This window comes from Anoplolepis gracilipes, chromosome 13 (assembly GCF_047496725.1).
Source record: "Anoplolepis gracilipes chromosome 13, ASM4749672v1, whole genome shotgun sequence".
Classification (NCBI taxonomy): domain Eukaryota; kingdom Metazoa; phylum Arthropoda; class Insecta; order Hymenoptera; family Formicidae; genus Anoplolepis; species Anoplolepis gracilipes.
In genome coordinates this window covers 3,029,164-3,045,387 of record NC_132982.1, presented here as the reverse complement: position 1 = coordinate 3,045,387, position 16,224 = coordinate 3,029,164, and the positions used below count along the sequence as shown (strand labels likewise).

The following is a 16,224-nucleotide window of genomic DNA, read 5'->3' as shown; positions in this document are numbered from 1 at the left end:
TTTACCCGGTTCTCGATGTTAAATTTAAATTGCGTTTTAATTGCGCGAGTATCGTTGCCGCGAAATGCATCTTGGTCGTCGTTGACGTATGTATATATCCGAGAAATTGTGCTCGTCCGAGTCAGCTCGGCAGTAAAAGGCCTAAAGTTTTTAATACTTTCAGTTGTTTTTATGGCGGCTGGCATTTGCTCTTTTTTATTGTTTCGTCCCCTTTGCCTCTTGTCTCTTTCTCCATTTCTCTCTCTCTCTCTCTCTCTCTCTCTCTCTTTCTTTCTCGTCGGAGTCCGAGCAGATCGGAGGAAGAGAGAAAAGAGGAGACTTGCAGTCAGCCCTCTCTGATGTACGACTCGGCGGTCCGCGTGAAAAAAATCCCATAAACCAGTAAAAAAGCATGGGGTCTCTGGGCTAGAGGGGCCGAGAGAGACGGAGAGAAGAAGACGCGAAGAGGCGAGGAGGGAGGGGGAGGCGGGAGGGGAAGAAGTTCCAGTATTGCTAAAGGAATTCCTCTTATGACGAACCACGCGTGATTTTCTTTCGTCTGCCCCCTTCCCAGACTGCTCCCCCTCCCCCTCCCCCTCCTCAACCCTCCCTCAACCTTCTCAACCTCGCTTTACCATCGCGGCTTTACCCGACAGTCCCAATGCGCGTTTCTTCACCTTCGTTTCGGCCCTTTTCTTTGCTTCTTCTTTCCTTCCCCTTCCCCGCCTTTGCTTCTTCGACTCCGATTCTTTCGCGAGTCTTAATCTTTCGCATCTGTCTATCTAATGCCGTCTTAATTAGCTATAGTAATGCCGACGCATCTTTTACGTCTTGATGTTGGACGGAAAAGGGGGATAGAGAGAGAGAGAGAGAGAGAGAGAGAGAGAGAGAGAGAGAGAGAGAGAGAGAGAGAGAGAGAGAGCTCTTTACATTGTATTATAAAATGTCAAGTTTTTTTTTTTTTTTTTTTTTTTTTTTCATATTTAACAAATATTTTTATATCGCTGCAAAATATTTGCAATGTCGAAACACAATTTTTCTTTTCGCGAGAAGAAGTTGAATAAAGTGAAATTTTCGGAAAATGGGAAATTATGTTCCGATTGATTATCATTAAAATATATCTTTCCATGTTTTTTTACTTTATCTTTCTTCGTCACTTTCTTCCCTTTCTTTGCCTTTTCGCGTCTGCTTACAACATCCAGTCATCAAACGCGCAGTCTCAATGGGTAAATTAAAAAGCAAAGACAAAAGCAGGTCATGTGACAAATGACGGACACATGTGCCATCGTTTCACGTCTATTATTTGTGCCCGCCTCGGAGGTCTACACCCAGGCTGGAAAATATGTTCCCTCTGTCGTTTTAACATACACATCTCTTATAGACATACACATTTGCATATATTCGCTCGAGTTTAATTTATTGAGATGTCAATTCATATATCCAGAGACATTGATAATTCTACAAATCGCACTCGTCGTTTCATTGTATCTTAATTAATTAACTTGCGTCAAATCTATGATTATTTAAATTTTTCAAATCAGTTACTAACTCTTAGACGATGGTTTAAAAGATGATTGATCTTTTTTTTCCCTTTTTTTTTACACACAACGATCTTGTATATCCACTACTACGAAAGGAGCGACGTCATTGAACTTGTGTGATTTTTGATGAATTTTACATTGTTTCGCGTAAGCGTTGTAGGCGGAAGTGACGACAGTGTGATTTCGTCGACGATAATCGATCGTGCGGATATGCAAATTCAATGACACGACGTACATGAAAAAAAAAACAACACGAACCATAGTTCTGGGCGATAACAACGAATCTCTCTCTCTCTCTCTCTCTTTTTCTTTCAGCGTTTCCTATGAATAGTTATAGATCGTTTCGCATAAATTAGACGTGAAATTAATAGCTAATTCAGCAGGTTTTCAATTACAGCGTAATCGAGAATTCAGCGGTATGAAACTTATAAATATGGAGGCGAGAATCGCGAGACTCGACGGCGATGTCCCACCGTCGTGTCGTGGATGGACCGTGGGCGATACACTTTTGCGAGAGCGTTAATTGTCGAATTAGCACGCGATTCTTCCTCGCGAAAGTTGTCACGAACGTTTTCATTACGCCTGCGTAACTAAATCGACAATGTCCGATACAAATCGACATGTTATACTCTGTTCAAATTTAATTTAAAAAATTACAAATTACCGGGGACACCTTTTTTTTTTTTTTTTATATCTGATCTCTATCGATAATAAATATAAAGAAAAGCTTTACACTAGATATTGTCGTAATTTTCCTTCTGACACTTGAAATTTTACCTTGCAACGTGCAAAATTTCGCTTCTGTCGATGTAAGCTGACCTGCCTCGAGTGCCTCGCATCGAAAACGTTTCCCGCGCTACCATCCCGATGAATTATTATTTCGACGATCATCTCGATCGGGGATCTTCCAATCGTACGAAGAAGGTGAGGAAGAAGTAGAAGTAGAAGTAGAAGAAGAAGAAGAAGAAGAAGAAGAAGAAGAAGAAGAAGAAGAAGAAGAAGAAAAAGGCCGTCCCGCGATCGCAGCACCATCCGTAATTTCAGATAGAGTCGGTGCCGGGTGTTATTAAACCTGATAGGCCAGCGAACGTTTCTCCCTCGCGGGTGTTCCCCGGCTTCAATTTAAATCGGTGACTCTGCTCTTCTGCACCCACCCTCCCCCCCTCCTCCTGTTTCACCCTGGTCCCTTCGCCTCCTTTCGCGCCGACTGTGTTCCACGACGCGTACCGCGCGCATCCACCCTCTGTGCCGCAAAAGTCGGGGCCCGAAGGGGCCCCGTTTCGGTCAGCACGTCGAGAAGAAACGGAACAAGATCTATGACGGGAAATAAAGGAGAACGAAAAGAATAAAGGACGTCTCTCCGCTATTCGTTAGGTTTAACGATAACGACCGGTTATTAAAATAATATCATGATAATTATCAATTTTAATTATCGATTCAGTCATTAACTACATATACTAACCTGCGTGTTCTCAAATATGGTCAGTGCCTGAAAAGGGCACTCTTGTGATCATCTACATGTTTCTCGTATCCAGACAAGACATTTCAACTAAATTCTCATTTATCGTACATTAAGTTATTTTTTTTTAATTATTTTCATAAACAAGTAATAACGCAATAAAATTTTTTGCCAAACGGAAATTAATATCGAAATTTTATTAATTCTACAAGAATTTAATTGAAGATTCTATGAGGCATAGTTTTTTTCAGATATAATTATAAGATGTTATATAATATAACATAATGATATAAATAATTATACTTAAATATAAAAGATATTAAAATAATAATAAAAATAAATTTTTGCGCGAGCATTCAAAGAAAACTATTACACCATTCATGTTAAAGTTAACACATCATATGTCTTTCTGAAAATTATTCTCGAGTTCTCGTCATATTGATATGTACACCGAGCGTTTAATGGTGTCATAGTTGAGATCGTTTGTCAGGACGAGTCTCCTGACAAGTCAATGCCACGTCAGTCAAAGGAAGGCTCATCGCGTCTCACGATGAACGATTATTCGCGATACGTTGCCGTGGGCAGTTCCGTTTAAAAGGAGTTCGTGCGAGCCAGGTCAAGAATCTTGTTCTCTTTTCTAACAAATCACCAAAGCAAAGTTTCTCATAAAACTTTAGATGACAAAAAATTGTATACATTTAAATTTTTCTTTCAAATTTATAACGCTTTGAATTATAAGTTTTTCGAACATGTAGAAAGAATATTTAAAATTGCAAAAGATGTAAATAATCATTTCAATGACAATTTATTTTCAAAATTTAAGTATAATTAATTATTTTATATAAATTATGTAATTTAATATTTAATACCACATGAGAAGGAAAAACGTCTGAATATATTACAAACGTAATTAAAAAATGCGATCGCAACATCAGCATGCAATCGAGCGAATAATAGTCCCGATTATAAATGCCGATTGCAAATTAAAATATTTAATGCTTTCCGTTTTTTATACTCGTGCAAGAATTTTATTCATGTGGTTAGCATGTTTTCGCATATTAAAAGAACGACGTATATTAAGCTGGCGCAGCCACTTTGGCACAATCGAATAAAACCTACACAGAAATTTAGTGCTCTTTTGTTGCTCCATTTCGGAAAAACTGATGGCAGAACCACTCGAAAAATTGAAAAAAAAAAATTAAAAAATAAAAGAGTAGAGATTATTTAGAATACAAATTTATTTAGACAAATTTCTTAGGATACTTTACTCTTGAGTTGAATCTAGCACAGTTAACGAATTTTGTACGGCCATTGGTTTTTCAGAAATGGGTGGAACAACAAAATCTGCAACAAATTAGCGACAAAAAAGCACTAAATTTCCGTATAAGTTTTATTCGATTGTGTTGAAATGGCTGTGCCAGCTTAATATACGTAAAACGATAATTATCTATAAATAAAATCAATTTTATTAATAAAAAAAAAATTTAATTTATAATAATATTAATTATTTATAAAAAAGTTAATTTTATGAAAGTATATTAAAAGAACGGAAATTATTGATGAATAAAATAAATTTTTTTTCTATTTCGAAAAGTTTCTCTTTCTCATAAAATTTGCCTGCGTAAAGTATTTTAAGCAACGTGACACATATTGACAAGATCTGAAGATCTAGCATTTTATTAGCGAGGACAAAAGCGATGATGGGTACGCATGTACTTACGTACAATCAGATAAAAATATGGCATTATTAACGATAATTCGCGCTCGACGAAGCTATGAAAAATGTTGAAACACGCGACGCGACGCGACGGTCGGCTAAATCTTCGCGCGACCATTCGATCATCTCGCCGGATCGTAAATCGACGGAGAGGATGTGAAGAACGATATCTTCCCGCAAAGCAGGAAGTAGCCGACCTACGAGAGAGGCGGACACATCTTTCGCGACCGGTTCTGCCGATCGCGTTTCCAGCCCGTCGTCTTTCGACGACGGCGGCGGTGAATCCGGAACTCTCTCGGCGCTCGCGCGTGCGAGAGTGCGACACGGACCGTTATTCAGGAATTAATTCATAATTAGAGCGGGGCCCACCTATGGTATACGAGGAGAGCCTAACCCACATTCCAGCCACCGGCTGTCCCCGCTGGCGCGGTAGCTCGTTTCCAGCTTTTCTTTTCTTTCTCTTCTCTTCGTCTCTCTCTCTCTCTCTCTCTGCCTCTCCCTCGTTTTCTTCTCGTCGCCCTCGTCGCCGTCGTCGTCGAGTCTGTCTCTCCACTCCCTTTCCCGCGCTCCTCTCCCTCCTCCTCCCACGGCATCCTCTCGCCACCTGGCCCTCACCTACGCGTTTTGCATGGTTTCCCCGCACGACAGCCGGGCGAGAGCGTGTTATCCACGATGTGGCATATGCGGTGACACTCTCCTCTAAAAGAATGCAACCGCGACCGCCAGATCAGCTGATTGATTCGCGTTCCCTGACAGCGATCTGCTTTCGAGCAGCGGTATTTGCGAGCACGCGCGCGCGAGATATACGCCGCGATATAGCGTAGAGTGCGCCCGTTGATGGAGACTCATCCTGACAAATCTCCGCGGAACGTCGGAGCTAATAAAACGGACGAGGCAAACCTTTTGCTTGGATTAGGACGAACGTGAGAGATATCGCGATTAGAAATTTCGGCCAAATCCACTATTATTCTCAATTTGGTTTTATTTTCTAATTATTATTTATTATTAATCTCAATATATTTTAGTATTTATTGTTTAGCCTTATAAAAAATATATAAAAGGATACAGGTATTCTAAAACTTTTGAATTTTCTTTTAAAGTGAAATTTCGAGGGAGCCAATTTGAAGATGATTTTTTTATTAAAGTAATAAATTTAAATTGGCTCTAAAATTAACTGCTAAATGTAATTGTGCCAATTTTCGAACTGCACAAAGTTAACTCTTATTCCGTACTGATTAGTGATGGGCAATCTCGATTCGATTTTCAGAAAATCGATCTTTCTCCTAAAAAAAATCAAATTTTTTAAATCGATTCTTTTCTGTCCGATTCTTATACGAATCGAATTTCGATCTGTTGATATTTGATATTCGTACGTTTAGTGATGCCAGAAGTGGCGTTTTTCACGCAGTGTTAGTCACATGCACGAATGGAAAATTGAATAAATATATTAAAAAAAAAAAAAAAAAACGTTTTAAAATATTTTTATTCTGTTTTTAAATATTTTTGAGTGTCTCCGAAACTAATGTCAAATAATTTTATAAATCAAATTATTTTAAAGTAAAACATAATTTACTATAGTTATGCAAATATAATCCATCTTACAAAATTATAACTTTTTAGTTTTTGTTATGTAGTTTTGATTTTTTAGATCGATTTTTTTAGTAAATCAATCTCAGCTACTTTGATTCAAGATCGATTAAAAAATCGCCCATCACTAGTATGTACTGATGGATTATTTTTTGGTCTGTGATTTTTCTAACAACGTCAATTTCTCGAAAACAAATAATCATAAAATAATATATTTAAGTAAATTATTTTTCAAATTTATTATTTTACTCTTTACATTTAGAATGTTCAAACAAGGTATACTATACATTTTTTCAGATCTTTTTAAAACACTTTTACATATTAATAAACTTATCGAAAATACGCTGAACGATACGGAGTAAGGGTTAAATTTCTGAAGAGCTTTATTTTTCACTAACTTATTCGAAAATTATCGATATATCTCAATATTTTTCGCCGCCAGGAAAAATTGGCCAGAGTATATTTGAAGGTTTTCGGGACACCCTGTATACCTAATGTACGACGTCGAGATATTGTTTCTCCGCGTGTTTTAATGTCTGAGAGTGCGAATCCTCTTCTGTATCATATCACAGTGTCATAGTTCGCACGTTAATAACGGCGTGCGCGCGCGCGCGAGCGCGAGCGCCCACGTCCGCTTGAAATCGTAGTAGGCTGCACCGAGACAGCCAGGTTTGAAACGCGATAGGTATTGCGCGTTAAACACGGACGCGATGGATTAGAAAGTGGATTTTAGATGTTACCGTTCGCCGCCGCCGCCGCCGTCGCCGTCGCCGTCTTCCTCCGCGTCCGTCGCGTTTCAAACGTGACCGACCCGGTCTCTCACGATATCGATATTCGCTACGCGCGTTATCGGCTTCGACGATCACGCGTGCGGTCTTTCTGGCACGTACATACGTTAGAGAGATTTCGGGCACGCCATGTTGTTTCGAAATTATTTTTGAACATTGCTCTTTCATCCTCTATACATTCCAATTTTTATCAGACACCGGAGATTACTTGCGTTGTCATTATTGTAGAATGCACGAGGGAGCGTTATCTTTCATCCTATTTATACCTGCCTGCGCGACTGTGATAACACAGCTGGAAGAAATGCGGAGATGCCGTAACGGAAGAACGTATGCAAGTAGGTCAGCTGGATTCTGATTGTAGTGCGTACGTACTTATCGTCGCTTTTGTCCTCGCAAAAAACGCAAGATCTTCAGATCTTGTCATTGTGTTTCACGTTGCTTAAAATACTTTACGCAGGCACATTTTATGAGGAAGAAAGATTTTTCAATGAATAAAAAATTCACTTCATTTATAGATAATTTCCATTCTTTTCGATACATTTTAATAAAATTATTATTTAATAAAATTATTATTAATTATTTATTTAATACAATTTAATAGAATTTTTATCAATATTTAATAATATTATAAATTAATAAAATTAATTTTATTCCTAGATAATTCTCATTCTTTTAATACGTGTAAAAATTCACTTCATTTGTAGATAATTTCCATTTTTTTCGATACATTTTAATAAAATTATTATTTAATAAAATTATTATTAATTATTTATTTAATACAATTTAATAGAATTTTTATCAATATTTAATAATATTATAAATTAATAAATTTAATTTTATTCCTAGATAATTCTCATTCTTTTAATACGTGTAAAAATTCACTTCATTTGTAGATAATTTCCATTCTTTTCGATACATTTTAATAAAATTATTATTTAATAAAATTATTATTAATTATTTATTTAATACAATTTAATAGAATTTTTATCAATATTTAATAATATTATAAATTAATAAAATTAATTTTATTTCTAGATAATTCTCATTTCTTTTCATACGTGTATATATAAATATGATTATAAATTGGATATATAAATATTATTTAGGAGCAAAATTAAAGAGAAAAAGAGAGAGAGAGAGAGAGAGAGAGAGAGAGAGAGAGAGAGAGAGAGAGAGAGAGAGAGTTTCAGATGTATAGATAATCAAATTTAAAAGCTGTATAATTCAAATTCATATATATCATATGTATGTCGATAAAGTTTTTCTAAATACGTATCTCGAGTTTGGACTTTTGGTCGGAGATCCGAGAATTTGGCGAAATCAAAAATCGCCAACGCGTTTATCGATCCGCTATCGACACATGATGACAACGACGTTGTCGTTGCTCGCGAAACATTAAATCGCTGACTCGGTGAAGTTTGATCGGGTCGTCGTCCCGTACCATTTCTGCTCTGACAGCTGGTTATGCTGTTTTCCCCCTCCTTCTCTCTCTCTTTCCCTCCTTCTCTTTTGTGATTATTATTTTTATTCCGTTCTATTTTACGTGTACATATGTTAATTAGCGATCGAATTAACATGCGCAACACACATCCGTATTATTAATCATCATTATGCGATACCTCCAAGACACTTAATCTTGAATTGAAGCTGTGGAGATGAAAGTAATAAAAGGTTTCCTTCAGAGAGTGATTGTTCGGCTTTTAATTTTCCTGGCTCGCGGTAATTTATTTGACGTGTAAAATTTGGATGGGTATGAAATATACAAGTCTATAAAAATGTTCAGCTTGTACAGGATTAGCTTTGAAGCAATCGTGTTTAAATAAAGTGGCATTGTTGCGCGGGCGATTACAGAGTTCGTGGTAAAGAAAAAGAGGCGACGTTTCGACGACGCCGAAATGCAATTCGTCGCGCGACAAGAGGTCATTGCACCGCGTGCCCTTCCTGTTTCCACCTCGCGCTACCTCCGACGCCTTGGGTTCGATCGTGCTTCTGCGAGACGATAAATTACCTCCGCGATCGCGACAATTCCTTCCTCCCGCTTACGAGGAAAAAGAGAGGCGAAAGAAAAAAAAAAAAAAAAAAAAAAAAGAAACGACCGAAATGAGGGCGAAGAAGTGCGTGACAAATCTATCCGCGATCGATATCGATCGCCGGGCTACTAAAAATCACGACGCGTGCGATGTGTTTTGAAGAGAAACGTGCGTGAACGAGGGCCATTACTTAATCGACGTGGCGCTCCGGTTTATAATTTCAAACACACGTTGCATGTTTCGTACGTAACGAACGTCGTATATGATTTATGCAATTTTTCGAGAGCCGCCGATTCGTTCCGGAAAATGTAGCTTAACGATATATAAACAAAGACAAATTTAAATTCCGCTTCGAGTAAAGTCCGCAGCAGCAGAGTGTTATATAATTAAAAAGTCAGCCTTGTAGAACTTTTTTTTTTCCTTTTTTTAGAATTTACAACACAATTACCTTATTATTAATTCTCGCAAATAAAGTCGCGTTACATTTCATCTTGTCGTCCGTACACCGGGGCGCATCTCGAGGAAAGATATTAACAACGGTCAGAGACAGTAGACTTCTCGTGATCTGCGGATTTCGGGAAACAAACGGGACGGGACAGTAGAAACGAGATGAAGACAAGAGCGGCTACCCGGCGAATCGTAAATTTAAATTTAGAGAGACGCATGTGCTCGCGCGAGCGCGCGCGCACGTGAGCGTGCCCCTCCCTCTCTCTTCGGGGCTATTCCCCCTCCTCTCCCCTCCCCCGATTCCCCGGACCCCCTTAGCTCCTACATCCTTCCGTTCTTTCGGCCTCTGCTCTCTTGTTGGCGGCCTCGTCGGTTCGACGTCGCTGTCGCGAGAAGCTCGAAGAAACGCCGATTTCCTCCTCTGTCCGGGTCGGTTCCCGGTCCGCTTCGCGGTGTTTATCGCAAGCCCGCAAAAAAATTGCTTTGATTTTCGAATCAGTTTCAATAAAGAGAGAGAGAGAGAGAGAGAGAGAGAGAGAGAGAGAGAGAGAGAGAGAGAGAGAGAGAGAGAGAGAGAGAGAGAGAGAGAGAGATTGACGCTTACTTTACCTTCTTTCTTGCTTTGGGATTTTTTTGGGGGCAGATTTGATATATAATGAAATTTTCTACATGATCCAATTTTTTATTCGAGGCAACGTTGATACATGAAATCTGTGAGGAAAAAAAAAGAGAAATATTGAAAATTAAGAAATAAAGTAAAAATTAATTTCGATTAAAAATGAAAATTCAAAAAACGATATTTATTTTTAATAAAAGTCTCGATGATGAATTGAAATTATTCCCAATCATCAGCCGCGAGTGTAGATTTGTGCTACCGCGTACAGATTCTTCGATTTAACGCAATCGTAGGCGAACGATGGTTCGAGGGAGACGACCTTACGTGACTTGGAGTAAATTTGAAAATAGCCGGGTAGAGAAAAGCCTCGCTGCGAAACGCAACGAGGGAGCGAATGACTCTTGGCAATTTTAGCGAACGTGAGAAGTCTGGACGCGGATGAATCTAAGCTAGATTCGTCCGCGTCCATTATAGACAGATCACGTAGAATGCTGCTTTTGAGTTGGCACGCTTTTGAGAAAAGAATTTCACCAAGGCTTCTCGCGCGATTCGTGTGCAATCAATTTTATCTATATGTGACCTTTCCCTGCTACTAAAGAATAATGGTATCTTCATCGGTGTGTGCGTTAAATCCTCTATCCAAGAGCTTTAATCTAAAGCGAAAAACTTGAGAGAATTTATTAAATAAATATATAAAATTTTATTTGACAGTTGGAAACGGTTAACGCGACTCGTCCCGAGAAAATGGATTTATTGCACATATCGTGACCACAAGTCACCGAAGGAAATTTCTTTAGACACTTGGGCGACATTTGGCTTCTTATCTAATACACCGTGAGCGTTCGGCATTCGTACGCCCACTCACGGAAGTTGACTTCCTCATCTAACCGCGGGACGGAACTTAGTCCCTTGATTTTAATTTTACGTAGACCGTATCTTCAACGACCTTGATTTGGAGAAAAATATATATACGCACATAACAGCGATTTAAAGCGTTGCTAACATTATTATTTTCAACTTGAAGCAAATTTGTATTGTTTTTTTTTTTTTTTTTATTTAACTTTGTCGATATAAATTTTAAGCGCGTACGATAAATCTCTGGAATTTTATTCGCAAGATTTTCAGGTTCGCGAAATTGAATTTGCGTAAAATTCACCTCGCGCTCTTCAAAGATCGTGTATCGAGTAGGTGTAAGGTATGGGCTCACCAGTTTAATACCGCGACGGGTATGTAACCAGGCCGTGTCGCCCTGTGTTCGGGTGTGGCCGTCGCGCATTGTTTCTGAAATTACGATATCCTCGTTATTAATATTTATATATTGTGCGCGCGAAAAGGCATAGTCATCGGTTGCTGCTGCTGGCTCAGCACGACGACTTTCTAAAACGATCGAGAATACCATCGCGCGGAGGAAACGACTTAGGACTCGGTCTGCCTTCTTGGCTAACGACAGTCATTGTTGCGCGATTCATGGAAATCGGAAAGTCAATTTGGAAAGTCTCGTCTCGATAAAAAGGGGAGAACATTACGTGATGGAAAAACTGACATTACGGAAAAGTCCGACATACCTACCGCGGCAACGACGTCGCGTGATAAAAATCGCAATCGGGTTCAAGGCCCCGGTAGCAACATCGATGTCTAGGCGAGAATGGGCGCGCGATCACGTGATGACGTTTCACAGTAGCGGCGACATAACTGCTCGTTCCGAAAATCTGGCTGGCTGGTTGGTTGATCGACATTTCGGGGACGCTCGTCTGTCACCCAGAAAAGCCCCGGAGTCCGTTTGTTCCCGCGCGATCGCGCCTGGTTATGTCTCGACAGCCAGCCAGCCGGCTTTTTACCTGCCTCTGTCTTGCCCTCCCACCCCTCCCCCCCTCGCCCCCACCCCCTCCCTGTTTCTCGGCCTACGACAAGCTGCCCGGTCCAAGTATATATACACACACATACGCACACATATTTGCTTCTCTTCTTTTTTTAATTATTCCGTCCTTTTTACGGGCATTAAGATAAGCGGCCGCGTCGTTCGCCGAACTATCGGTCAAAGTCACGTGGTGTTGGCCTCGCGATACGTTCGAACACGGAAAGGATTGTTTCCTCCCACGTTTTTTTCAGCTCTCTCGATCCATCTGTCTGCCGTGTCATATAGCGTCACGCGTCGACGAATTTTCAGGCCCTCTTCTCCGTGTGTCCTTTTCCTTCTTATTTCGGAATCGGTGATGCGACGGTAGTGAGGAACGGATGATATCAGCGCGGAGACGAGAAGGACTCTGAAGGATTATTTTTTTTTAACGAGCTCTTCCGCGAACGGAACGTTTCGTTCGAGATTTTACGGTGATTGATCGTGCGTGGGCGGACGGAATGGTGCCTCCGATGGATTTGTTGAAAAAAAAAAAGCATCATGATTGACTATAGGTTATAAAAATTCCGGCACCGTCCAATTCTCGGCTAGCTGCGGTAATTATCGGATTTGAATTCTTCATATCACTCGCGATCGACTCATTGACATTTTCGTTGAGTTTCACTCGTTGGAATTCCGCGTCTGTGCCCACGTTGCAATGTTCCTGTCACAATGAAAACGCGCACGTAGATAGTCGTACGTAATCGCTACGCCTCGTAGGTATACATGTACGAAAGTCCCGGATAGTTTCTCTGCAACACACTGATCGAACGCGAAACTTCTCGCGAACATCCGTCATTTTGCTCGTAATTGCGATATAATTATCAAAGATGAAGTTACAGCCATAAATCTCTGCGTCGAGGATTGAAAGAGGAAAAAAGAAATTTCTCTTTCACGTATAAAACAATTATTATATAATTAATACGCGAGATTTCGCAGATAATTTCCTAAATATTCCGATATACTTAATTATTCCAGATGATTGTCGACGCAAAAATTATTTCCACAGCTCATTGACATTTTAATCGAGTTTGACGGAACGGAATTGCGATCCTCATCGTCGCGTCACACACACACACACACATACACATGATCGCGACGTGACTTTTCCCCCGCTATAAAAATGCGCGTCCGGTCGGATAGATTGCAGCTGCGATTCGTTAATAAACATCGCGGTCGAAAAAGGTCAACCCTGTCCCCTGCCGCACAATGGCCGGGGCACGAAAAAGGTGCGAAATCCAGAATGCTACTGCGGACGCGAGGCACGCGATTGCGAAGGTGTGACACGTTCGACGCACGTTTCTCAAATAAATTATCAACACTCTGGCATTCGCGGCGGAATCGTATACATACATTGACGTATGACCGAGAGGCACCGGACGGACAAACGGATATGCTGGATATGGCGCGGGGACACACCATAAGCACGCAATGTGTCTTCGTTCACCCACTTTGCCTCCATATCCGTAGAAAACTTTGAGATTCCCTTAAACGGAAATCGCCGGGACGTGTCTCTATTTGCTCGACATTTTTCTCTTCATTAAACGTGCGCCGACTAATTGACACATCTTACAATTAGTGCGCGTTAGTACGTTTCCTGAGATATACATGCAGTATATTTCCTGATCAAATATAGTTAGACGTGTATAATAGTGTGATAAATGTAATTCATAATTTACGTTAAAAGAGAATTCATCGTTTAAAATATACAAGGTAAATAAATGTATAATAGCGTGATGAAAAAATTTAATTAATAATTTAAAGATAAAACAAACAAGATATATGTATAACGATGTGTGATAAATTCAACTAGTAATTTAAATATATTTTTCCACTTGATTTCTATTTATTATTTTTAGATAATAATAGCATTGTAGATATAAATACGATAGGGTAAAAGTCGTGCATATCTGAAGGAAGCTATGTCTGCCAATTTTTCTCGGACGTTTATAACACGTGTGTCGTATCGCGTTGCGCGTATGGTGTTTGCGAAGAGGCCTCGATCGATTTCAATCGGCTTTTCTCGCCGAGTGGAATATGGTATGCGCGAGGTCGACGTTATATTACAACACATATGCGTTCTTCAATCGGTCTCATACCGCCCTTCTTCTCCCTCTTCCTCAGTCGCTCCATCCCGTTCGTTTCTCTTTATTTTGACGTATTCCACGAGCTTTGGTGGTGGACGAAAAGAAAAAGAAACGTAAACGCGCGAGACGAAGAAGGATCTTTTATGCTTGTCGGGGTCATAAAATCTCGCGCGTCGCGAACAATAAATCGATTCATCACGATAGCGTCTGAAATTTTCCGATAATTCGAATAGAGTCTCTCTCTCTCTCGCTCTCTCATCTATTTATTTATATCCTTCGCAACAATAATATTTTTTCTCGGTATGACCACATTATTCCGCGAAAGGATTTAAATACCGCGCAAATCGGATAATTCCATTACGCGGACTTTGTTCTCGCAATCCGGACCACTTGTCCGTGTGGCAAAAAGTTGAGTCTCGATCAGAGTCTCGAACGAGGGAGAATAAAGGAGATAAAGAGAGAAAGAGAAATGAGGGACGGAGGAGAGTCCGGCATCATCTTCGGACAGCGGGCAGCGCCATTATCTCCCGTCCATTTGAATTTTCAAGTTTCGTAATAACGACTAATATGAGACAAATGAAGCGCGCGAAGGAAAGGGGAGAGATGGAAGAAGTAGCGAGGGAGGGAAAAGAAGAACGAAGAGGAGTCCGGTGATTAATGGAGTCTCCTGAGCGAGCGAGAGCTCGGAGCCCCGGATAAGATCTCCGATGGAATTCCCGTGGCTTTTATATTGGATTTCTTTTAAATTCGTTACTTTATCCGGCGCTATGTTAATAGCGGCCCGATATGAGAGCTCTCGCGGTTAAGAAGAGTTCATTTATCATTCCGCGGTGAGCTTCGCATCGCGAAGCGAAGAGAAGAGAGTCTCTCTCTCTCTCTCTCTCTCTCTTTCGCGGCCTCCAACTCCAACACGCTGTTCCATGCATTAGGAACGATTCATACGTAATGCCCTCGTGTTGCTCCCCAGTCATCCCGCCGATTGTTGTTTCGGAAATAAATTTATTACCTCGCTCGAACGCGCACCTACGGAAAGTGCAGTAAGGTCTGTCTCTCCCCCTATTATTATTATTATTATTATTATTATATCTTGTCCAAGAATCTTGCGATATTTTCCTGGTGGATTTTAACCCTGTAAATTGATCTTATTTTTATTATATAATGATATGTGTCGAGGTATTTGTTGCGAAAAATTATTTTACGCGCATATTTTGTACGCCATCTTAATAGTAGCCACGATACCCCTTGGGTCGAACAGAGTTCATTTATCATTTTCACGTTGCTCGCACAAGCCAGTCCGATCTCTGATGCCTCGAACTCGGCGTACAGTGCGTTAGACGCATTCGATTCATTCATTCCGATCGTACGAGTCGTCTTCGATTCTTCGGCGAACGGTTCGCCATTGTTCTCCCGATGAACCCCCGACTTGGCAAACGACGGAGTCAGTATTATGCATTATATACTGCATAGCAGCCATTTTTTATCTGAAAATTATTATACGAGTTTGAATTTAATAATAATAATTATTGATTATATTCCGGACGCAAATTATAGTAGAGTTTTTAATAATCTCCTCTGCAATCTTCTTGCTCTCTATCGTAATTATTGTTTTAAATTAACATAGGAAATTTTTTATACATATTATAATACGGCGCCTTACTATTATTTTTTTAATATTCTAATTTGCTTTGACAATTTACGTTGTTTGAGAATTGTGTCAAAATTTCTCGCATCTTGGCATTTCTGCTCACGCTCGATCGATACGTTTGTCCGTTCGTTCCTCGAGGAAGACGTTCCTCGAGTAGCGGGAGTGTCAGTGGCCGGACGGAAGTACTTTCGCCTTGAGACGAGACTTGGCGCCTCCTAAGTCGGGAGACATTTCGCCTTTTCGCATTAGGATTCACTTCCCGCTGTGATTAATTGGGTCTCATTAACATCACGTGGCTCGCTCGCTACTGCGTACGCTGTCGCGACTTGGAAATAGATACGTCGTTTGTGTAGACACATCGAAGTCGAGTATGTTTGTCGTTTTGTTTCTCTCTCTCTCTCTCTACTTGCTATTATTTTTATTTACGAGTAACA

General features: G+C 40.1%; 1 protein-coding gene across 5 annotated transcripts in view; it reads left to right on the top strand.

The window, feature by feature from the left end:
* LOC140672659 (zinc finger protein castor homolog 1) overlaps positions 1-16,224 on the top strand; it is a 144,803-nt gene that overhangs the window by 63,631 nt on the left and 64,948 nt on the right. The window contains exon 1 of one of the 5 annotated variants that reach the window (XM_072904989.1): positions 3,275-7,406. The exons of 3 other annotated variants lie outside the window; for them this stretch is intronic. The gene's annotated coding sequence lies outside the window, so the exon portion shown is untranslated. Of the gene's footprint in view, positions 1-3,274; positions 7,432-16,224 lie in introns of those variants that run through there. One more of the 5 variants, XM_072904990.1, reaches the window with a different exon arrangement.